Source organism: Myotis lucifugus, unplaced genomic scaffold, assembly GCF_000147115.1.
Source record: "Myotis lucifugus unplaced genomic scaffold, Myoluc2.0 scaffold_384, whole genome shotgun sequence".
NCBI classification, from domain to species: domain Eukaryota; kingdom Metazoa; phylum Chordata; class Mammalia; order Chiroptera; family Vespertilionidae; genus Myotis; species Myotis lucifugus.
In genome coordinates this window covers 56,485-68,680 of record NW_005871432.1, presented here as the reverse complement: position 1 = coordinate 68,680, position 12,196 = coordinate 56,485, and the positions used below count along the sequence as shown (strand labels likewise).

Genomic DNA, 12,196 nt, shown 5'->3' with positions numbered 1-12,196 from the left:
GCAACTGATCGATGTTTCTCTTCTGTCCCTTTCCCTGCTCTCTGTAAAAATCAATAAAATATATTTTTAAAATCTGTATTAAAAAAAAAAAAGAAAGGAATCTTACCATTTGCGACAGCATGGATGGAACTGGAGAGCATTATGCTAAGTGAAGTAAGTCAGTCAATGAAAGAAAAATACCACATGATCTCACTCATTTATGGATAATTAAGACCATTATAAACTGATGAGCAAAAACAGATACAGAGGCAGAGCAACATCGAACAGACTGTCAAACTACAGCGGGAAGGCTGGGAAGGGTTCAGGGTGGGGGGGAGGGTAAGAGATAAACTGAAGGACTTGTATGCATGCATACGAGCATAACCAATGGACACAAGACACTGGGGGGCATGGAGGCTAGGGGAGGGTCAAGGGGAGGAAAAAAAAAGGAGATATATATAATACTCTTGGTAATACTTTAAGCAATAAAACAATAAAAAAAAGAAAATACATCCTGCATATCAGATATTTACATTATAATTCATAAGAGTAGCAAAATTAAAGTTATGAAGTAGCAACGAAAATAATTTTATGGTTGGGGGTCACCACAACATGAGGAACTGTATTAAAGGGTCATGGCATTAGGAAGGTTGAGAACCACTGTACTAGAGGCTATCTGAAAACAAGATAGGTTGAAAGTCTTCACAAGAATCAGTTAAGATTCCATGAGATCCTTCCTGAACCCTGAGCAGCCCTGCAACTACCCTAGGCAACCCTGTAAAAGACTGGAGTGTGTCCTCTGGAGAAATTGATGATGGCAGGCTCAGGCACAACTCAGAACAGATGTTAAGAGCAAGTCAGCAAAAAGCCCAAAAATAAACCTTCTCATATATATATAGTCAAATGATTTTCCTAAAAATTTTAATGACCATTTCACTGGGGGAGGAAAAAGAAATCTTTTCAACAAATATAGGTGGGAAGCTGAATATCCACATGCAAAAGAATGAAGTTATTCTTACCCTTCCTTACACCAGTGATGGCAAACCTTTTGAGCTCGGAGTGTCAGCATTTTGAAAAACCCTAACTTAACTCTGGTGCCATGTCACATATAGAAATTTTTGATATTTGCAACCATAGTAAAACAAAGATTTATATTTTTTATATTTATTTTATATATTTAAATGCCATTTAACAAAGAAAAATCAACCAAAAAAATGAGTTCGCGTGTCACCTCTGATACGGGTGTCATAGGTTCACCATCACTGCCTTACACCATATACAAAAGTTAACTCAAAATTCATCAAAGACCTAAACATCAGAGCTTAAATTATAAAACTTAGAAGGAACAGGGGGAAAGTTTCATGACAATGGATTTGGCAATGATTTCTTGGATATAACACCAAAGCACAGGAGGCAAGTGGGAAAAATAAATTAGACTGTACTTATGTATGAAACAGGAATTTTAGGGGAATATATGCAGGCTTAGGGAATTTTTAAAATTGGAGTCCAAGGAAAAATCATAGGGCTACAGACTGGGAGAAGGTATATTTCCATAACACAAGGAAGCCCGGTGTAGTTAATTTCCATAAGACAAGGAAGCAGCAACAGGTACATCTCCATAACACAAGAAAGCAACAGTTGCATTTACTAGTACATAAGACAAAGAAGCTGGAAGTAGCCTAAAAGGTCTCTATTTACAAAATAAAGAAGGAAGAAAGCCCAGAAAGAAAAGAACAATGAGGGAGGAGGGCAGCACTGTCCCAAGTGGTTGACCTTTGAGTTCAGGAGTTGCTATAGTGACCAAACCAAAAAGGGGGATAGGGGCCAATCAGTGGGGATATCAGGACACAGAAACTACAGCCTTTATAAACCATGGAAACAGGAAGTCGGTGAGACCCTTTTCCCCCTCCCCACGTGGGAGTCCATTCTGTGGGACTCTTTCCCTCTCCCACGTGGGAGTCTGTACTTGTTCTTCAGTACTTGTTCAAAGTCTCCACCTTTGCTATACTACTCTCTATCCGTGGATTCATTCTTGGACTCTGGCGAACAGAGAATCCCGAGTTCCAGTCCAAAAATTCCGTTTCATGTATATCAAAGGACAAAATCAACAGTGAAAAGACAACCTAAAGAATGGGATAAAACATCTGGGCTGTTTGCTGACTTGCTCAAGTATCTAATAAGGGATTAAAATCCAGAATATATGAAGAACTACTTCTCAACAACAAAACTAACAAACTAATTTAAAAAAACAAAGAAAGGACTTCGATGGCTACTTCTCCAAAGATGGGATACAAATGGCCACTAACCACATGTGGAAAGATGCTCACAGCACACTAATCACTTGGGAAATGGAAAGTGAAAACACAAAAGTAAAAAACTAAGTACTCTTAACAAACACAACAAAATCAGAAAATAGGAAGTGCTGCGGAGGATGTGGAGAAACAAACTCCTGTGCACTCTTTGAGGGAACATAAAATGGTGCAGCCACTATGGAGGGTCCTCAAAAAACTGAATATAGGCTTACCATTTAATCCAGCAATTCCATTTTTGAGAATATATTGAAAAGTACTGAAAGCAGAGTCTTAAAAAGATATTTGTACACCCATGTTCATAGCAGCACTATTCACAATAGCTGAGTTAAATAAGCCAATCACAAAAAGTCAAATACTTATGATTCCATTTATATGAGGTTCCTAAAGTAGTCAAATTCACAGCAAGTAGAATGGTGGTTGTCAGGGGCTGAGGAAAAGGGGAACAGTGAGTCATTTTGTAGCAGATAGAGGTCAATTTTTGCAAGATAGAGAGAATTTTGGAGACTGGTTGCACAATAATGTGAATGTACTTAACACTACTGAACTATACACTGAAAAATGGTTAAGATGGCAAATTTTGTTATGTGTATTTTACCACAATAGTAAACATATAAAAACCAAGCCAGCAAAATGAACAATGTGGTACTTCTATCTCTTTTCCCTGCTTAGCTTCCAGGAAGGCTGGCCGTCAGGAGCAGGAGACTAAATGTAGAGGTCCTCTCCCGAAAACAGAATGGCTTCTAAAAGTTCTACTTGCTTCTTTTACAGTTGTGCTTTCTGGATAATATGATTTTGTTATTGTTCTCACTTTTTAAAAATTATTGTAAAAAATTTTTTTTATTTTAAACATACTTATTGTATAGTCTAACATTTCCATTTTGTAGTGTCTATAGATACTGACATAGAGTGCCCCCAACAAAAAATTAGCTCCTTCCTATCTGATCACCCAACACTGAAGTCCACCAAAGGGCTAGCTCTACTCAGGTATGAACATTTTTCAGTCACCTTTTGTTAGTGTCTCACTTAGAAATATAAGCAGAAGGCTAATCATCAGCAGACATTAGAAATACTTTCTTGATGGCAGCTTAGGTAAATGCCGGTACTCACCATCTCCCACAACCACATCAAAAGTACAACTGAAATGCAGAACAACCAGCATTCAGAACTGCCTGAAAGCTGGCTAAATGGAAGTCTTACAACTACAGAAGTAAAGAAGAAAGTACGGTGGGGCCTTGACTTACGAGTTTAATTCGTTCCGTGACGGAGCTCGTAACTCAAATTACTCGTATGTCAAATCGCTTAAAGCGAATGAGTGAGACACGTGATGCTGGACTGATGCTGTGGCGTTCACTGTGACGTTCGCTGTGCCATCTAGCGGTGGGGTATCTGAAGCTGGCTCGTAACCCAAATTTTAGCTCGCAACTCAAAGCAAAAAATCGGCCGAGAGACGGCTCGTATCTCGAAAAACTCGTTAGTCGGGACACTCGTAAGTCAAGGCCCCACTGTATATTGAGACTGGTAGGAGGGGCAAAGGCATGGAACTGGCTGGTCTGACACCCATGTGTGTCATTTTTTTAATTGGGAGGGATATCTCTGCTGCGGAGTACCCCCTTCCCCTGCCCATGAAGCACATGGGGTCCCAGCCCCACACCAGTCCCCCAGCCTTCCGAGCTGGGAAAAGAAGTCCCCCTAACTTTGGGCTGTAAAAACTAGTGGTGATTGTGACTGAGTGACAGGGGCTGCTGGAGACCCAGGTGTTCCTCTTAAAGGGCTGATGCATGAACTTACACAAACTCGCTACCTCTGAGCTCCAGAATTGGGACAGTGACTTGAAAGGAATCAGGGACATTCAGGGAGGAACTGGATTGTCTAGCATCACGGTAAGAACTCAGGGGCAGCTTTCTTACAGACAGGGATGACTGTTCCTATGCTAAAACCTATCCCTTTGCACAGCTGACCGGCAGCCATACCTGAATCCCCATTAGCCTGGATCACACTATTCACTCTGCTCTAGTGATTCCCTGAGACCCCACCCCATCTAATATGCAGCCCCATCCAAGGCAACTATAGCAGCTTTTCCCTATGAAAGCCCTGTCCTGGCTCAGGCTTCAGACTGCTAAAATCGCTCAAACAAACAGCATGCCCCAAAACTATCAATAATAGACTCAAGACCCAGCACTAGCACCAGCCTGCCTTGCCTGGGCACTTAACAAGCCTAATACAAGTAGCAGCCTCTGCAGACCTCTCTGTAGCTCCTGTTGGGTGGCCCCAGGGAGTGGCTGACTTTGCACCTGCCGGGAGGCCCCAGAGCCAGTGCACCTAATGGACAGCTTCAGACCATAGCAGATTACCACTCTATACATCCACAAGCAACACACTCAAGGGGCAGATTCAGTGAGCACCAAAGACCCACTGAAGCAAGGCCTGCTGCTCCACTTGGTTGTCTCCTGCAGAGCTGCTCTTCCACTGTAGTCCCATCTGGTCCTCATAGCCAATTGGCCAGGAGGTCAATTCCTCCCAAAGAGGCCAACAGCAATCAAGGCTCAGCACACAGCCCACACAGGGGCACACCTCAAGTGCCCAGCTCAAGTGACTGGGGAGGCTGAGCTGCTGGGCCCTACAAGACACCTACTACACAAGGCCACACTACCAACTCAAGAAGACATAGCAGCTCTTCTTAATACATAGAAACACATATAGGGAAGCAGCCAAAATGTGCAAAGAAACATGTCATAAATGAAAGAAATGGAAACAAGCAAACTACTGGATACGGAATTAAAACAATGGCCAGGTTGCTCAAGGATCTTAATAAGAGCTTCAAGGAACTTAGGAAGACTATCAAGGATCTTAGTGATAATGTCAAAGACATAAAAAAGGACCAGTCAGAAATTAAGCACACACTAACTGAAATAAAGAATAATTTACAAAAAAAAACCCAAGATGGCAGCATAGGTAAACACCGGAGATTGCTGCCTTGCACAACCACTTCAAAAATACAACTAAAAGACGGAACGGACATCATCCAGAACCACAGGAAGGCTGGCTGAGTGGAAATTCTACAACTAGAAGGAAAGAGAAAAGCATAGGAGACTCAGAGGAGGTGCGGTGCGAAAGTAAAGTACAGAGGTACGGAGGCGCACGCAGAGAGGGCTAGCAGCTGAGGACACGGTTGTCGTTTTCAATCGGGAGGGAGTCTCAAGCTCTGAGCTCCAGTTCCGGGCGAGTCTCTGGGGACCCTGACTCATATGGGAGAAACTGGACTGTCTGGCATCAGTTGGAACTCAAGGGCAGCTTTCTCTCAGAGGTGTTTGCAGCGACTGCTGGGACACTGAGAAGCAGGGCCTCTGAGGGCAGGACTGAGAGCAGCAATAACTGCTCGCTCCGCCTTGTTGATCCCCTGGGACCCTGCCCGGACCAAGCCTTGTACGGAGGCTTTTGCATATGAAAGGCCTGGTCCTTTGCAATCTGATAATTACCTAACAAACTGCAGCTGGGCCAAGGCCCCAGAGCAACTTGCATTGCGTCACAGCTGGCTCCTGCTGGGTAGCCTCAGGCAGAGGCTAGATTAGCACCTCCTTAGAGATCCAAGGCCAGTGTGCCCGGGTCAGAGTGGGACCATCCAGATCACAACTCCTCGGATCCATAAAGGACACACTCAGGGGGCAGACTCAGTGAGCACCAAAGCTCCACTGAAGCAAGTCCTGCTCCATAAGGGTGTCTCCAGCACAGAAGTTCTCCCACTGCAGACACAGCTGATTCTCACAGCCAACTGGCCAGAAGGTCAATCCCTCCCAGTATTACCTACAACAATCAAGGCTTAACTACAACAAGACTGTGCACAAAGCCCACAAGGGGGTGCACCAAGAGTGTCTACCTCAGGTAATTGGGGAGGCTGAGCCACTGAGCCCTATAGGACACCTAGCACAGAAAGCCACTCTATCGACACAGCGAAGTATAAAAAAATGCGGAGACAAAGAAACAGGACACAATTGACAGAAATGGAGGAAAGCAAACTAATGCATATAGAGTTCAAAACCACACTTTTAAGGTTTTTCAAGAATTTTCTAGAAACCGCTGATAAACTTAATGAGACCCTCAAGAAATCTAATGAGACCCTCAAGGTTGTGATAAAGGACCAACTAGAAATTAAGCATACACTGACTGAAATAAAGAATATTATACAGACTCCCAACAGCAGACTAGAGAATCGCAAGAATCAAGTCAAAGATTTGAAATATGAAGAAGCAAAAAACACCCAACCGGAAAAGCAAAATGAAAAAAAGAATCCAAAAATATGAAGATAGTGTAAGGAGCCTCTGGGACAGCTTCAAGCGTCCCAACATCCGAATTATAGGGATGCCAGAAGAAGAAAGAGAGAGCAAGATATTGAAAACCTATTTGAAGAAATAATGACAGAAAACTTCCCCTACCTGGTGAAAGAAATAGACTTACAAGTCCAGGAAGTGCAGAGAACCCCAAACAAAAGGAATCCAAAGAGGACCACACCAAGACACATCATAATTAAAATGCCAAGAGCAAAAGACAAAGAGAGAATCTTAAAAGCAGCAAGAGAAAGACAGTCAGTTAGTTACCTACTAGGGAGTACCCATACGACTGTCAGCTGATTTCTCAACAGAAACTTTGCAGGCCAGAAGGGAGTGGCAAGAAATATTCAAAGTGATGAATAGCAAGAACCTACAACCAAGATTACTTTATCCAGCAAAGCTATCATTCAGAATTGAAGGTCAGATAAAGAGCTTCACAGATAAGAAAAAGCTAAAGGAGTTCATCACCACCAAACCAGTATTATATGAAATGCTGAAAGGTATCCTTTAAGAAGAGGAAGAAGAAGAAAAAGGTAAAGATACAAACTATGAACAACAAATACACATCTATCAACAAGTAAATCTAAAAATCAAGTGAATAAATAATCTGATGAATAGAATAAACTGGTGATTATAATAGAATCAGGGGAATAGAAAGGGAGTAGACTGACTATTCTTGGAGGGGAAAGGGGTGTGGGGGATGCAGGAAGAGACTGAACAAAAATCGTGCACCTATGGATGAGGACAGTGGGGCAGGTGAGGGCGGAGGGTGGGGTGGGAACCGGGTGGAGGGGAGCTATGGGGGGAAAAAAAGAGGAACTGTAATAATCTGAATAAAGATTTAATTTTTTTAAAAAAAGAATAATTTACACAGATTCAACAGTAAAGGATTTCGAGAATCGGAACCAACAAATATAAGCAAGCAAAAAAGAATCCAGCCCTAGCTGGTTTGGCTCAGTGGACAGAGCATCAACCTACGGACTGAAGGGTCCCAGGTTCGATTCCCGCCAGGGGCAAGTGCCTGGGTTGCGGGCTAGATCCCCAGTAGGGGGCATGCAGAAGGCAGCCAATCAATGATTCTCTCTCATCACTGATATTTCCATCTCTCTCTCCCTCTCTAAAACCAATAAAATATATTTTAAAAAGAAAAGAAAAAAGAATCCAAAAATTTGAAGGTAGTATAAGGAGCCTCTGAGACAACTTTAAGTGTAACAACATTCATATTATGGGAGTGCCAGAAGGAGAAGAGAAGGATATTGAAGACTTATTTGAAGAAATAATGACAGAAAACTTCCCCTACCTGGTGAAAGAAATAGACTTACAAGTCCAGGAAGCACAGAAGGTCCCAAACAAGAGTAACCCAGAGAGGCCCACACCAATACACATCATAATTAAAATGCCAAGGGCAAAAGATAGAATCTTAAAAGCAGCAAAAGAAAAGCAGTCAGTTAGTTACAAGGGAGTACCGAAACTACTGTCAGATTTTTCAACAGAAACTTTGCAGGCCAGAAGGGAGTGGCAAGAAATACTCAAAAGTGATAAATAGCAGGGACCTACACCCAAGATTACTCTACACAGCAAAGCTCTCATTTAGAGTTGAAGGTCAGATAAGAGCTTCACAGACAAGAAAAAGTTAAAGGAATTCATCAACACCAAACCAGAATTACATGAAATGTTGAAGGAGAGGAGGAGGGGGAGGAAGAGGAAGAAAAAGAAATATGAACAAAACTGCAATAAATACGTATCAACAATTCAATCTAAAAATCAAAATAAATGAAAAAATAAACTGATGAATAAAATAGAACCAGAAGCATGGAAACATGGAACAGATTGATGAATCTTGGAGGGAGGGCAGGGAGAAATTAACCAAAGCACTTATATGCATACTAGAGGCCCACTGTGCAAATTTGTGCATGGGTGGGGTCCCTTGGGGTGGCCTGCTGGGATCGGGCCCCCGCTTGCACCCACCTTGGCCTGGCACCGCCCACTCACCTGCTCCACCATCCCACCACGGTCCCACTCTCGTTGGGGCCCATTGGGGCCAGCAGTGCCTCCACTGCCACCTGCTACCAGCATCTTGTCGCTAATGCCCACCATGCTTTGCACCGCCTCCCTGGTGGTCAGCACACATCATAGCAAGTGGTTGAACTCCCAGTCAAATGACCGCCCAAGGCAGTGATTCCCAAACTTATTTGGCCTACCGCCCCCTTTCCAGAAAAAATATTACTCAGCCCCTGGAAATTAATTTTTTTTTTAATTTTAATAGCAGTTACTCATCGCCCCCAAATGCACCTGTGGCCATCACTGCCCCCCTGGATCGCTGCAGCGCCCACCCGGGGGGCGGTAGCGCCCACTTTGGGAATCACTGGCCCAAGGGGACAATTTGCATATTAGGCTTTTATTATACAGAATATGCATTACCTATGGACACAGTCAATAGGGTGGTAAATGCCTGGGGCGGGGCAGGAACAAGGTGGAAGGAAGCAATGAAAGGAATAAAGGGAGACATCTGTAAAATTCTCAACAATAAAGTTGGTTTTTTTTTAACCTCAAAAACATTTTTTTTTCTTCCCATGCACTCTGTTCTTAGGAAACTTGTTTTTGGAAGGATGGATTGGCTCCACCACTACCAGTAACAAAATAGCAAATACTGCTGCCTGGCTGGCATGGCTCAGTGGTTGAACATCAACCTATAAACCATGAGTCAAATTCAATACCCAGTCAGGGCACATGCCCAGGTTGCAGGCTCGATCCCCAGTGTGGGGTGTGCAGGAGGGAGCCAATCAATGATTCTCTCTCATCATTGATGTTTCTAGCTCTCTCTCCCTCTCCTTTCCTCTTTAAAAATCAATAAAAAATATATATTAAAATTTCAAAAAGCAATACTGTCTGAGTACAGCATGCACATGCCCTTTATATACATTTACTCACTTTTCTTTTTTTTTTCTTTTTTTAGAGGGAGGAGAGATAGAAACATGTGGCATTAACATGAATCAGCTGCCTCCTGCACCCGCCCTGCTGGGGATTGAGCCCAAAACCCAGGCATGTGCCCCAACTGGGAACTGAACCTGGGATCTCTTGGTCCAGGGGACAACACTCAACCACTGAGCCACACCGGCCTGGCAGCTCACATAATTTTTAAAATGACACTACGAGGAGGGTAAGATTATTTTTCCCACACTTCAGACTGGAAACTCAAGCACAAAGAGGTTAACTGATGTAACTTGCCCAAGGTCATTTTCCAGTTGTCAGTCAGGATTTGGACTCAGGCAGGTGGCTCCAGAGCCCCTTGCTCTCTGTCACTAAGATACTGTGCTCACCAAGGGAGAAAACCTCAAAAAAGGAATATGGAGGAGGCAGACACAACAAAAAGGGGAAGGACATTTCTAGAAGAATGGTAAAGGAAAGTCCCCAAATCACAGCTGAACCAATAAAACTGACAAAATATTGGGGTGCTTTGAACACACCTAGAAGAGATTTATTTCCCAGTTCTCTGAAAGTTTGAATGAAAAAGTGATCGATCAATCAATACAGAGAAAACTAAGCAAACAAAATACAAATCAATTATTAACTTCAGGGAAAACAAAAAAGCTGTACAAGCTGTACAACAAAGAAAGCACGACCCTATTTCTGGCTGATTCATTAGTGAATAATAATAAGAGTGATAAATCATACAGTAATTCAACCAAAAAAAGAGACATATGAGCACTGGAAGGATGGGAGATAAAAAGTGTGTCAACTAAATACACAGCAGGATTTCTGGAAAACAACAAAATGGAATAAGCATTTTACTTAGAAATATGGAAGCAAAAGGCAAATATTTCAGTAAGTTCTTATCACTCCACATTCCATTCCAGGATCTCCTAAATTACTAAGTGATTTTTTTAAAGATCTGAATACATTATGGTTCACCTTTGTGCCTCAGGGTTTCTGACATATTCCGAGACCCTCTCCTAATGGAAGCCTTTGAGAGCTAGACATAAATGAATGAAGATGGCTATATGCCAATGAGACTTACGAATGGAAACTGAAATGTCTATTTCACGCAACTTTTATATAGTATGATATATTCTTTTTTATTTTATTTTTTGGTAACCATTTAAGAATCACTCTTAGCTCTTGGGCCACACAAAAACAGGTGGCAGGCTGGATTTGGCCCATGAGCTGTAGTTTGCCAATTCCTGTCCTAAAGCAACAAGGCGGGTGGAGGCAGTCCAGAAGCTGCAGATGGGAGATTTCCATCAATGAGGCTCCAAACAGCCCATATTACACACAAAAGAGAGATTTAGCACGTGGACAACTGCTTCGCCCAGACAGCCGGCAACAATAGGGGCCTCTGAAGACGGTTTTGACCGTATCTTTGCTTTCTTCCTTACCTCAATCTTGAAGGGCAGACACAGCTACACGGGAGGGGAGGGGAGAGGAGGAGAGAACCCAAGTGCACACACGGGAAAAACCAGCTCGCTCGCTGCTTTCCCCCATCACAGGTTTCTAGGCCTGAATTTGGCTCCATTTGTCAAGAGGGTGGGGTGGGGTGGGACAATTCACTGAGTCACAGATGTTAAACTAGATGAGATCAGACTTTATACACTACCTGAGGCTAACTGCAAAGCAGTCGAATCTGCCCGGATTCACCCAGGTGTGGGATGAACAACTAGCAAATAAAGTTCAAAGCCAATAGGAAGAAAGAATAAAGTTCCTCTCTACATGCGCATACGATAAGCCAGTTATGTAACCAAAGGACCTTTATTCAGAACATGTAAAGAACGCTTTGGAATCAATAGATTAACCGCCCCCCCAAAAAATAAAAAAAAATAAAAAGAAAGAAATGAAAAAGGAAACAGGACAACGGGCAAAGGAAAGTTCTTTTTCAAAAGCAACCAAAAAGTGAAACATGAAAACTTTCCACGTCACCAGCAGTCAAGGAAATGCAAAGATGCCGCTTCCCCCGGCCACCGGGCCGGGCGATGCCAGGCGCCGCTCCGAAGGTGGCGGAGAGGGAGGCGCGGGGCCACGGCTGCGGCAGCGCGAGCCCTGCACGGAGAGGGGCCGGGGCAGCCATCCTCCGGCCGCCCACCGCCTCTTAGCAGGAGGCCCTGGTCGGCGTAATAAACACCCCCAACTTTTTGGGGGGGATAAGCAGGTAGGAAAGCCACGCCCACATTTTAGGAAGTGAAATTTCAATTCACAGTGTGAGACCGCTCCCTGCGATCTTGACTCCCAGACGCAGAAAACGCTGCAGGGTTTCAAAAGCCCAAAACAGACGCGCCGCAGGGGCCGGGACCGGGTCAGGAGGAGGAGGAGGAGGAGCAGGAGCAGCGGGATGACCTAGGGCCTCGGCCCGGGGCTTCCCAGCGGGGAAGCGAGGAATCCCACCGCGTCGGGAAGACTCGCTCCGGCGCCGCCAGGAGGTCAAGCCGCCGGCGTTCTGGCCGCAGCCGCCGTAACGTCCCCCACCTCCAGGACCGCGCGCGCCGGCCGGGCAGGGTCGGAGGCCCCGCGATCCGGGGCGGGGGAGTCGGCCGCCGAGGCCTCGCGTTGGACACAGCGGCCAGCCCGCCAGGGCGAGCCGGAGGAGGG

The 12,196-nt window shown here is 44.2% G+C and overlaps 1 protein-coding gene across 1 annotated transcript in view; it reads right to left on the bottom strand.

The window, feature by feature from the left end:
- MORC3 (MORC family CW-type zinc finger 3) overlaps window positions 1–12,196 on the bottom strand; it is a 55,625-nt gene that overhangs the window by 42,994 nt on the left and 435 nt on the right. The gene's annotated exons all lie outside the window — the stretch shown is intronic.